At 36.6% G+C, this 13,708-nt stretch overlaps 1 non-coding gene across 1 annotated transcript; it reads left to right on the forward strand.

The window, feature by feature from the left end:
- The first annotated feature begins 1,568 nt into the window (after positions 1-1,568).
- Positions 1,569-1,675, forward strand: LOC117804282. Its single transcript, XR_004628622.1, has one exon. It is a non-coding gene; the product is annotated as a U6 spliceosomal RNA (small nuclear RNA).
- Positions 1,676-13,708: the final 12,033 nt, after the last annotated feature.

Below are 13,708 nucleotides of genomic sequence, written 5' to 3' on the forward strand. Positions count from 1 at the left end.
TAATTAGAAGCAGATCAGTACTAAAAGTAATTTATTTCCAGATTCAGGGTATGTTCTTCTATATCAAATCCAAAAAGGAAAAAATAATCATCTTAGAAAAAAAATTTTTTCAGACACAGAAAGATTTAAGAGTAATTAACTAAAATCCAGCTGTGTCTGCATATAAGGAAGACCAAGTAAGCAAGGAAGACTGAATATTAAAGGATAAGCAAAGCATTGCAAGAAAGTACAAAAAAGGAAGAAAAAAAAAACCGGGGGGAGATTAAAGTGTTAATATTACATCGCATTAAATTTAGGGCAAAAAGCATTAAACAACATGAAGGGAATTTTATAAAGGGTGAATTCATAATGAAGAGCTATGTGCCAAATAACATAATATCAACATTAATAAAACACAAATGACAAGAATAACAATCGGAAATAATTTGTGCAATTGAAATAATGATAACACTAACAAAAGATATATAAAGTACTAAACAATAATAACATGTAATCAGGGGTCTAAATCAAGTTATGGTACCCTAAAATCCTAGTAATTTTTAGAAGAAGGGTAAAGACATACAATAACAATAAACTTTGTTATCCCTAATAACATGGCAAAATATCAAGGATAACCAATAAAAGAATAGAAATAGTATATATAAATTCCAAATTACTAAAGAGGAAAAATGTAATAAGAAAAATGTAAAAAGCAAAAGAACACAAAGTAGAAGTAAAAAGTCATGAAACATCAAAAATACAATATTCAATAGTAGAAAAAATCCAAGTACATAAATATATTGATTAAAATCACCAATTATATGTAGATTGTCAAGTGGTACATAAAAACATCAGACTATATACTTTTTATGAGTGCTCCTAAAAAACAAGATTACAGAAAAGTTGAAGGTAAGAGAAACAATATAAACCAAGAAAATATTAACCAAAAGAAAGTTGAGTTATCTAAACAACCATTAGAAAAAGTAGATTTACAGACCAAAACCATATGTAAGAATAACAGGATCATCACACAATAATATAAGGTTCAATTCACCAGAGGGATATGATAATTTTAAACTTACATGCACCTGATATAAGAGCCTCCAAACATATAAAGCAAAAACTTAAAAGTTCATTATCATAGCAGGGAATTTCAAAAGCATCTCTCCATAACCAATAGGTCAAAAAATTCGGTTAGGTTATAAAATATTTGAATAAGTAAATTAACAAGATGGATTTAATGAAACTGAAATTATAGCATATCTATTTTTCTCAAGTAAACATGGGATTTTTATAAAGAATAACCATTTCACTAGGCAATAGAGAAAATTTCAATGTATTTCAAAAAAACTGCTGTCACATAAGTAAAATTCTCTGATCAAAATGCAATTAAGCTAAAAATCATCAACAGAGATATCCATAAAAACTTTATACTTATGAAAACTAATAAACTACTCTTCAAACAAATTATCAAAATAACAAATAAAACACAAAAATTAACAACACTTTGAGCTGAATATTAGTGAAAATAGTTTATTTTATAACTTGTTTGGTACATTTAAGTGTGTTTCAAGAAATACTTATAGCCTGTGCTCGCTTTGGCAGCACATAGACTAAAATTGGAACGATACAGAGAAGATTAGCATGGCCCCTGCGCAAGGATGACATGCAAATTCGTGAAGCGTTCCATTTTTAGAGACATATAGATAAAAATACATTAATAGTAGGGGACCTCAACACCCCACTATCAGAAATAGACAGAACACCCTGGCAAAAACTAAGCAAAGAATCAAAGGCTTTGAATGCCATACTCGACGAGTTGGACCTCATAGATATATATAGAACACTACACCCCAGAACCAAAGAATACTCATTCTATTCAAATGCCCATGGAACATTCTCAAGAATAGATCATGCTCTGGGACACAAAACAGGTCTCAGCCAATACCAAAAGATTGAAATTATCCCCTGCATATTCTCAGACCACAACGCTCTGAAATTGGAACTCAACCACAAGGAAAAACCTGGAAGAAACTCAAACACTNGAAACTCAAACACTTGGAGACTAAGAACCATCCTGCTCAAGAATGACTTGATAAACCAGGAAATCAAAAAACAATTTAAACAATTTATGGAGACCAATTAGAATGAAAACACAATGGTCCAAAACATATGGGATACTGCAAAGGCAGTCCTAAGGGGGAAATACATAGCCATCCAAGCCTCACTCAAAAGAATAGAAAAATCTAAAATGCAGTTTCTATATTCTCACCTCAAGAAACTGGAACAGCAACAGAGGGACAGGCCTAACCCACTGACAAGGAAGGAGTTGACCAAGATTAGAGCAGAAATCAATGAATTAGAAACCAGAAGCACAGTAGAGCAGATCAACAGGACTAGAAGCTGGTTCTTTGAGAGAATCCATAAAATTGATAGACCACTGGCAAAACTTGTCCAAAAACAAAGAGAAAGGACTGAGATTATTAAAATTATGACTGAAAAGGGAGAGGTCACGACCAGCACCATTGAAATTGCAAGGATTATTAGAAACTTTTATCAACAGCTATATGCCAAAAAACTAAACAATCTGGAAGAGATGGAGGCCTTCCTGGAAACCTATAAACTACCAAGACTGAAACAGGAAGAAATAGATTTCTTAAATAGGCCAATTAACTATGAAGAAATTGAGTCAGTGATAAACAACCTTCCAAATAATAAAACTCCAGGCCCAGACGGTTTTCCTGGGGAATTCTACCAAACATTCAAAGAAGAAATAATACCTATTCTCCTAAAGCTATTTCAAAAAATAGAAACAGAAGGAAAGCTACCAAACTCATTCTATGAGGCTAATATTACCTTGATCCCCAAACCAGGCAAAGACCCCCTCAAAAAGGAGAATTACAGACCGATTTCTCTAATGAATATGGATGCCAAAATCCTCAACAAGATCCTTGCTAATAGAATCCAACAGTACATTAAAAGGATTATCCATCATGACCAAGTGGGATTCATACCTGGGATGCAAGCATGGTTCAACACTCGCAAATCAATCAATGTGATACATCATATCAACAAGAAAAGACTCAAGAACCATATGATCCTCTCAATTGATGCAGAAAAAGCATTTGACAAAATACAGCATCCTTTCCTGATTAAAACCCTTCAGAGTGTAGGAATAGAGGGTACATTTCTCAATCTCATAAAAGCCATCTATGAAAAGCCTACTGCAAGCATTATTCTCAATGGGGAAAAGCTGGAAGCCTTTCCCTTAAGATCAGGAACACGACAAGGATGCCCACTCTCGCCACTATTATTCAACATAGTACTAGAAGTCCTTGCAACAGCAATCAGAAGACAAAAAGGGATCAAAGGTATCCAAATCGGCAAAGAAGAAGTCAAACTGTCTCTCTTTGCAGATGACATGATACTCTATATGGAAAACCCAAAGGAATCCACTCCCAAACTATTAGAAGTTATAGAACAATTCAGTAAGGTGGCAGGATACAAAATCAATGCCCAGAAATCAGTTGCATTTCTATACACGAATAACGAGACTGAAGAAAGAGAAATTAGGGAATCCATCCCATTTACAATAACACCAAAAACCATGCGTTACCTTGGAATTAACTTAACCAGAGACGTAAAGGACCTATATCCTAGAAACTATAGATCACTTTTGAAAGATATTGAGGAAGACATAAAAAGATGGAAAAATATTCCATGCTCATGGATTGGAAGAATTAACATAGTTAAAATGTCCATACTACCCAGAGCAATCTACACTTTCAATGCTATCCCGATCAAAATACCGAGGACATTTTTCAAAGAACTGGAACAAATAGTCCTTAAATTTGTATGGAACCAGAAAAGGCCCCGAATCTCCAAGGAACTGTTGAAAAGGAAAAACAAAGCTGGGGGCATCACAATGCCGGATTTCGAGCTGTACTACAAAGCTGTGATCACAAAGACAGCATGGTACTGGCACAAAAACAGACACATCGACCAATGGAACAGAATAGAGAACCCAGAAATGGACCCTCGGCTCTTTGGGCAACTAATCTTTGATAAAGCAGGAAAAAACATCCGGTGGAAAAAAGACAGTCTCTTCAATAAATGGTGCTGGGAAAATTGGACAGCTACATGCAAAAGAATGAAACTTGACCACTCTCTCACACCATACACAAAAATAAACTCCAAATGGATGAAAGACCTCAATGTGAGACAGGAATCCATCAAAATTCTAGAGGAGAACATAGGCAACAACTTCTATGACATCGGCCAGAGCAACCTTTTTCACGACACATCGCCAAAGGCAAGAGAAATAAAAGATAAAATGAACTTATGGGACTTTATCAGGATAAAGAGCTTCTGCACAGCCAAGGAAACAGTCAAAAAAACTAAGAGACAGCCCACGGAATGGGAGAATATATTTGCAAAGGACACCACAGATAAAGGACTGGTATCCAAGATCTACAAAGAACTTCTCAAACTCAATACACGAGAAACAAATAAACAAATCATAAAATGGGCAGAAGATATGAACAGACACTTTTCCAATGAAGACATACAAATGGCTAACAGACACATGAAAAAATGTTCAAAATCATTAGCCATCAGGGAAATTCAAATCAAAACCACACTGAGATACCACCTTACGCCAGTTAGAATGGCAAAGATAGACAAGGCAAGAAACAACAATTGTTGGAGAGGATGTGGAGAAAGGGGATCCCTCCTACATTGTTGGTGGGAATGCAAGTTGGTACAGCCACTCTGGAAAACAGTGTGGAGGTCCCTTAAAAAGTTAAAAATTGAACTACCCTATGACCCAGCCATTGCACTACTGGGTGTTTACCCCAAAGATACAGACGTAGTAAAGAGAAGGGCCATATGCACCCCAATGTTCATAGCTGCATTGTCCACAATAGCCAAATCATGGAAGGAGCCGAGATGCCCTTCAACAGATGACTGGATTAAGAAGCTGTGGTCCATATATACAATGGAATATTACTCAGCTATCAGAAAGAACGAATTCTCAACATTTGCTGCAACATGGACGGCACTGGAGGAGATAATGCTAAGTGAAATAAGTCAAGCAGAGAAAGACAATTATCATATGATTTCTCTCATCTATGGAACATAAGAACTAGGAGGATCGGTAGGGGAAGAAAGGGATAAAGAAAAGGGGGGTAATCAGAAGGGGGAATGAAACATGAGAGACTATGGACTATGAGAAACAAACTGAAGACTTCAGAGGGGGGGGGGTGGGGGAATGGGATAGACTGGTGATGGGTAGTAAGGAGGGCACGTATTGCATGGTGCACTGGGTGTTATACGCAACTAATGAAGCATCGAACTTTGCATCGGAATCCGGGGATGTACTGTATGGTGACTAACATAATATAATAATAAAATAAAAAATTTAAAAAAAATAAAAAAAATACTTATAGACTTAAATGCCTATATTAGTTAATTAAGAGAACAGCTAAAACTTAATGAGCCAAGCTTCCAATATTCAAAGTTAGAAAATTAATGCCAGAATAAACCTAGAGAAAATAGAATGAATGAAATGATAAAAGTAGTTTAAAAGAAAAGAAATGGAATACAAGGTACAATAGCATGAAACAACCAAACCGAAGGTGATCATTTGAAGGCTAATAAATAACATACACAAATCTCTAGCAAGATTGATCAAGATGAAAAAAGAGAGAGAGAAAGAGAAAACAAATATATATATGGAATAAACAGGGATAAAAAGCCCCAACAGGGATAAAAAGATATTAGTATATTAAACATAATTTTCTTATTTTCAATAAATTTGAAAGCAAAGTAAGGGAAATTCCTGGGGAAAATATTATGTATTAAAAACTGACAGATGAAAAAGTAATTTTTAAATAACCCTAATATCATGAAATTTGAATTAGTATTTTAACCATGTTCCACAGAGGAAACATAGGCATCGATGGTTTTATAATTGAATTCTACCAGAGGTCCTGGTAAACACTTCATACTTTCAGTTAAGACTTCTGGAAGCCACCTAGAATTAAGAACCAAGTCACAAAGCATGAAAGAGCTTTGAAATAGCTCATTTTATGATTGGATTGAGGTGATATCTCCCATCTTTAACTACCAGCCAGAAGAAATTTGCGTCTTTCCTAGAGAATGTGATGTTATTCAGAGATTCTCCAAAAGTGTATCCACAATGTACACAGCCTTCAGTGAAAACTGATCAGGCACGTCAGGATACAGAATCAAACAAATGAAAACTAAGATAAAATACAGACAGTAGGGACATAACCTGGAGGTGATCCAGATATCAGGGTTTATCAAAAACAGAATTTATTTTTTTTATTAGTTTCAGAGGCAGAATTTAGTTATTCATCAGTTGCACATAACACCCAGTGCTTATTACATCAAGCTCCTTCCGTAATGCCCATCACCCAATGATCCCTTCCCATCACCCACCTCCTCTCTGGCAACCTTCAGTTTGTTTCCTAGAGTTCAACATCTCTTATGGTTTGTGTTCCTCTCAATTTTCATCTTATTTTATTTTTCCTTCCCTTCACCTATGTTCATCTGTTTTGTATCTTAAATTCCATACATAAGTGAAATCTTATGGTATTAGTCTCTCTCTGACTGACTTATATCACTTAGCATAATACCCTCTGGTTCCATCCGTGTCTTTGCAAATGGCAAGATTTCATTCTTTTTGATGGCTGAGTAATATTCCATTGTAGACCACCCCTTCTTTATCCATTCATCTGTCGATGGACATCTGGGCTCTTTCCATATTTTGGTTCTTGTGGACATTGCTGCTATAAACATTGGGGTGTATGTGCCCCTTCAAATCACTATGTTTGTATCCTTTGGATAAATACAAGTAGTGCAATTGCTGGGTTGTAAGGTAGCTCTATTTTTAACTTTATGGGGAACCACCATACTGTTTGCCAGAGTGGATACACCATTTTGCATTTCCACTAAAAGTGTAAGAGGGTTCCACTTTTTCTGCATCTTCAACATTTGTTGTTTCCTGAGTTAATTTTAGCTATTCTGACTGGTGTGAGGTGATATCTCACTGTGGTTTTGAATTGTATTTCTCTGATGCCAAGGGATGTTGAGCATTTTTTCATGTGTTTGTTGGCCATTTGTATGTCTTCTTTAGAGAAATGTCTGTTCATGTCTTATGCCTATTTCTTAACTGGATTTTTTGTTTTTTGGGTGTTGAGTTTAATAAGTTCTTTATAGATTTTGGATCTAACCCTTTATCTGATAAGATATATGCAAATATATTCTCCTATTCAATAGGTTGCCTTTTAGTTTTGTTGACTGTTTCCTTTGCCGTGCAAAAACTTTTTATTTTGATGAGGTCCCAATAGTTCATTTTTGCTTTTGTTTCTCTTGCCTTTGGAGACATGTCTAGCAAGAAGTTGCTGCGGCTGAGGTCAAAGAGGTTTCTGCCTGTGTTCTCCTCTAGGATTTTGATGGATTCCTGTCTCACATTTAGGTCTTTCATCCATTTTGAGTTCATTTTTGCATGTGGGGTAAGAAATGGTCCGGTTTCATTCTTCTGCATGTGGCTGTCCAATTTTCCCCAATACCATTTGTTGAAGAGACTCTTTTTCCATTGGATATTCTTTCCTGATTTGTTGAAGATTGGTTAAGCACAGAGCTGAGGGTCCATTTCTGGGTTCTCTATTATGTTTCATTGATCTATGTGTCTGTTTTTATGCCAGTACCATACTGTCTTGATGATTACAGCTTTGTAATACAGCTTCAAGTCTGGAATTGTGAAGCTTTGGTTTTCTTTTTCAACATTCCTCTGTCTTTTCAGGGTCTTTTCTGGTTCCATACAAATTTTAGGATTGTTTGTTACAGCTCTGTGCAAAATTTTGATGGTATTTTTTTTAAGATCTCATTTATTTATTTGAGAGAGAGAGGGAGAACAAAAGGGAGAAGCAGACTTCCTGCTGAGGAGAGAGACTGATGTGGTGCTCAATCCCAGGACTCCGAGATCATGACCCGAGCCAGAGGAAGATGCTCAACTGATTGAGCCACCCAGATACCATGTTGACGGTATTTTGATAGGTATTGCATTGAATGTGTAGATTGCTTTGGGTAGCACAGACATTTTAACAATATTTGTTCTTCCAATCCATGAGTAAGGAACATTTTTCCATTTCTTTGTGTCTTCCTCATTTTCTTTAGTAAAGGCTCTATTGTTTCAGAGTACAGATCTTTTACCTCTTTGGTTAAGTTTATTCTTAGGTAGCTTATGGTTTTTGGTGCAATTGTAAATGGGATCAATTCCTTGATTTCTCCTTCATCTGCCTTATTATTAGTGTATAGAAATGCAACTGACTTCTGTGCATTGATTTTTATATCCTATGACTTTGCTAAATACCTGTATTGGTTCTAGCAATTTTTGGGTGAAGTCTTTTGGGTTTTCTAGAGCATCATGTTGTATGTGAAGTTTGACTTCTTTGCCGATTTGGATGCCTTTTGTTTCTTTTTGTTGTCTGGTTCCTGAGGCTAGGACTTCCAGTACTATGTTGAACAACAGTGGTGAGAGTGGACATCCCTGTTGTGTTCCTGACCTTAGGGGAAAAGCTCTCAGTTTTTCCCCATTGAGGATGATATTTACTGTAGGTTTTTTGTATATGGCTTTCATGATATTGAGATATGTTCCTTCTATCCCTACACTGCAGAGAGTTTTTATCAGGAAAAGATACTGTATTTTGTCAAATCCCTTTTCTGCATCTATTGAGAAGATCATATGGTTCTTATAATTTCTCTTATAAATGTTGATTAATTGATTGATTAATCAATTGTTTGATTGATTTGCAGATGTTGAATCACCCTTGCAGTCCAGGAAAAAAAATGTCACTTGGTCATGGTGATTAATTCTTTTAATGTACTGTTGGATCCTATTAGCTAGTGTCTTGGTGAGAATTTTTGCATCCATGTTCATCAAGTGTATTGGTCTGTAATTCTGCTTTTTGAAGGGGTCTTTGTCTAGTTTTAGGATCAAGGTAATGCTGACCTCATTGAATTAGTTTGGAAGTTTTCCTTCCACTTCTGTTTTTTGAAACAGCTTCAGAAGAATCACTATTAATTCTTTAAATGTTTGGTAGAATTCCACTGGGAGGCCATCTGGTCCTGCACTCTTGTTTGTTGTGAGATTTTGGGTTACTGCTCCAATTTCCTTGCTGGTTATGGGTCTGTTTGGGTTTTCTATTTCTTCCTGTTTCAGTTTTGGTAATTTCTATGTTTCTAGGGATATATCCATTTCTTCTAGATTGCCTAATTTGTTGGCATATAATTGGCCTAATATTCTCTTATAATTCTTTGTATTTCTTTGGTGTTGGTTGTGATTGATCCTTTTTCAGTCATGATTCTATTTATCTAGGGCCTTCCTCTTTTCTTTTTGATAAGTCTGGATAGGGGTTATTGATCTTATTAATTTTTTCAAATAATGAACTCCTACTTTCTTTGATCTGTTCTTTTTTTTTTTTTACCTCTGTATCATTGATTTATGCTCTAGTTTTTATTATTTTTCTTCTGCTGGATTTAGGCTTTATTTGCTATTCTTTTTCCAGGTCCTTTAGGTATAAGATTAGATTGTGTATTTGAGACTTTTCTTGTTTATTGAGAAAGGACTATATTGTTATATACTTCCTTCTTAGAATCACCTTTGCTGTATCCCAAAAGTTCTGAACTGTTGTGTTTTCATTTTTATTTGTTTCCATGTTATTTTTAAATTCTTCTTTAATTTCCTGGTTGACCCTTTCATTCTTCAATAAGATGTTCTTTAACCTCCATGTATTTTTGTTTCTTTCAAATTTTCTCTTGTGATTGAGTTCAAGTTTTCAAGCATTGTGGTCTGAAAATATGCGTGGAATAATCTCAGTCTTTTGGTACCAGTTAAGACCTGATTTGTGACCCGGTATGTGATCTATTCTGGAGAATGTTCCAGGTGCACTTGAGAAGAATGTGTATGCTGTTGCTTTAGGATGAAATGCTCTAAAATGTTAAGTTCATCTGGTCCAGTGTTTCATTCAAAGCCCTTGTTTCCTTGTTGTTCTTCTGCCTAGATAATCTGTCCACTGCTGTGAGTGGGGTGTTAAAGTCCCCTACTATTAATGTATTCTTGTCAATTTGTTTCTTTAATTTTGTTATTAATTGGTTTACATATTTGGCTGTCCCCAAGTTAGGAGCATGTATATTTACAACTGTTAGATCTTTTTGTTGGATGGACTCTTTCATTATTATATAGAGTCCTTCTTCATTTCTTATTACAGCCTTTGGTTTAAAATCTAGTTTGTCTGATATAAGGATTGCTACTCCAGCTTTCTTTTGATGTCCATTAGCATGATAAATTGTTCTCCACCCCCTCACTTTCAATCTGGAGGTGTCTTTGGTGTCCAAAATGAGTCTCTTGTAGACAGCATATCAATGGGTCTTGGTTTTTTTTTTTTTTTTCCAATCTGATACCCTATATCTCTTGTTTGGAACATTTAGTACATTTACATTCAGAGTAATTATTGAAAGATACAAATTTAGTGCCACCGTATTTTCTTTATGTTGCTGTTTCTGTAGATTGTTTCTGTTCCTTTCTGGTCGTTGTTACTTTTGGTCTCTCTCTTCACTCAAAAGATCCCCTTTAATTTTTCTTGTAGGGCTGGTTTAGTGTTCACAAATTCTTTTAGCTTTTGTTTGTCCTGGAAACTCTTTATCTCTCCTATTCTGAATGATAGCCTTGCTGGATAGTGTTCTTCACTGCATATTTTTCCCTTTTAGCCTATTGAATATGTCATGCCAGTCTCTGTTCAGGCCTGTCCAGCTCTGTGGACAAGCCTGCTGCCAGCCTTATGTTTCTACCCTTGTAGATTAAGGACCTCTCATCCTAAACTGCTTTCAAGACTTTCTCTTTATCTCTGAAATTTGCAAGCTTCACTATTATATGTTGGGTGCTTTGACCTATTTTTATTGATTTTGAAGGGGGGTTCTCTGTGCCTCATGGATTTGAATGACTGTTTCCTTCCCCAGATTAGGGAAGTTCTCAGCTATAATTTGTTCAAAGAAACCTTCTGCCTCCCCCTCCTTATCTTTAGGGACCCCTCTTATCCAGATATTATTTTGCTTTAAGGAATTGTTGATTTCCCAAAGTCTCCCTTTGTGATCTAATAGTTTTTCTCTCTTCTTTTCAGCTTCCTTATTTTCCATCATTTTGTCTTCTATATCACTGACTCTCTTCTGATTCATTTATCCTTGCTGTTAGAGCCTTCTTTTTGACTGCATCTCAGTAATAGTATTTTTAATTTTGGATTGATTAGCTTTTAGTTCTTTTATTTCTACAATAAGGGATTCTCTAGTGTCTTCTATTTTTTTTCAAGCCCAGCTGGTATCTTTATAATTGTTGTTTTAAATTCTAGTTCAGACATCTTACTTATATCCATATTGATTAAATCCCTGGCAGAGAGTACTACCTCCTGTTCTTTCTTTTGTGGTGAATTTCTTCTTCTAGTCATTGTGTCCAGAAAAGAAAGGAGTAAAGAAAAAAAAAAAAGGAAAAAATAGCAAAAACAGCAATAACAGCAAAAACAACAAAAACTTCAGTAATTATTTTTGGTGTATGCTGTGTACACACTGCTGTTATATTTTGGCTGCTCTTTCCCACTGGCCCTTCCTCTACAGAGTTCCTACTTGCTTGTAGTGGGGAGTGTTTGGACCATTAGGCGTGCTTTGGTTTGTTAGTCAAGTTAAGCCTGTAAAGGAAAAAAAGAAAATAGAAGAAGGAAAAATAAAAACCAAAAACAAATATTAAAAAAAAAAAGCCTGATCTAAGACAAGAGAAAAAGAAATGGAGCAAAAATGCATATAAACAAACAATAAACTATAAGCCTGATCCTAAAAAATAAGAAACAAGGAAGGGAAAAATGGTAAGGAAAGAAGAAGAAGAAGAAGAAGAAGAAGAAGAAGAAGAAGAAGAAGAAGAAAAAAGAGAGAGAGAGAGAGAGAGAGAGAGACAGAGAAAAAGCCTAATCTGAAAAACAGAAGAAGGAAACAAAAGAACCAACAAATAAAGGATTGTAAGCCTGATTTAAAAAAAAGATAAAGAGAAAAAATAGATATAAAATAAAGGATAAAGAATAAGAAATAAGAAATAGAAAAATCTTAAAAAGTTTAAAAATTAAAAAAAAAATAAAGAAAAGAGGGGAAAAAAATGAAAGAAGCAAGCCTGGCCCTATTTCCACTGGAAGCTGATGTCTAGGAGCTTTCTTTAATCAGTAGATTTGGTAGATGCCAAGGCCTGTGTTGGTCTTCTGTGGAAGAGGCCTGTAGGGCTGACTTGCCCTTGTAAATATGCCCCTGCCAGGTGCAGGGGGGTGGGGTTTAGTGTAGGAGACTCCAACCTCCACTGGAGGTGCAGTGTTTCTCTCTGGAGTCCAAGTGTGCTGGTGGGTGGGAGGAAAGAAGGGTGGTGGAAGAGGAAAAATATGGTTATCCTGCCTCTTGTTCTTGGGGAGTGGAATTCCTGGCCACTGCTGCTCAGGACCCCTCTTATAAAAACAGTTTCCTGTGTCCCAGGCTTTTGTCAGCTCTCTGCCCTTAACCTGTCTGTGCCCCAGCCATTGGCACACCCAGAGCCACAGATCTACTGTATTTTGTTTTTAGCTGGTGGCTGGGATTCAGAACCCCATTTTAGAAGGCCTGTTAAGGTGCAGGTGCACTCCCGTCCCATGCGGAGAGGGCTCTGGGCATGCCCAGCGCTGTCCCACCCCTGAAAAGTAATTGTACGGTGCACTTAGAGGCTAGAGTTTATTGGAATGCTCAGTGAAAAGTTGGAACCAGGTTATCGGGGGTCTGCACTTGACTCAGTCCCCTAGTCCCTTCTGTCTCAGAAAAGCTGATGAAGAGGCTTGAATCTATTGCAGTGCAAAAAGTGTTGGCCAGGTTAGTGGAAATCTGCTCCAGTCTGTGCTTCCTGCTTAGTTCTACTGCAGAAAAGCAGCCACTTTGCACCCACAGAGATTTAAGCCTATTGCCGCTCACAACTAAAAGTTATTAAGAGGTTTTCAGCCCTCCGTGTGCACTTTTGACCCTGCTGTTGAGCACCGCTCAAAGACTCCCTGGCTGGCCTTTTACACTTGGAGAGGCAAAATATGCTCTTCCAAATGCCCTCTAAGAAAGGGAGCCATTTCTTCCTGTGCTGTGTGACCTAAGGGATCTCCTCATCATGGCTTATCATGTGATCCCTACCCACTGGGCTATTTCTTACTTTTTCCCTCTTTCTGACTTTGCTCCAGGAAAGGGGTTCTCTCCCCTTTGTGGCCACATGGCTTTCCTCTCCCCCAATTTATGGCTCTGAGCTTCTCATCTGCCACCTTTTCTCACTCCAACTGTGCAGGTTGTTTCCTTAATTCTCCGATTGTCTTCATAGTTGTTCAAAATAGTTCAATGTTGATCTAGCTGTATTCAAAGGACCAGGGAAGTTCAGGGTCCCCCTACCACGTCACCATCTTAACCCCCCCCCCCCAGAATTTAAAACGTTTTAAAAGGTAAATAATAAAGGGTGCCTGGGTGACTCAGTTGGTTAAGTATCCCACTTTGATTTCAACGCAGGTCTTGATCTCAGTGTTGTGAGTTCAAGCCCGGGGGAAAAAAAAGGCAAATAATAAGACAATTTTAATATTTGTTACCAGTGACAGTTTTGTTTCTTTCTTTCTAATTT

The sequence above is a fragment of the Ailuropoda melanoleuca genome, chromosome 10 (assembly GCF_002007445.2).
Source record: "Ailuropoda melanoleuca isolate Jingjing chromosome 10, ASM200744v2, whole genome shotgun sequence".
In the NCBI taxonomy this organism is placed as follows: Eukaryota; Metazoa; Chordata; class Mammalia; order Carnivora; family Ursidae; genus Ailuropoda; species Ailuropoda melanoleuca.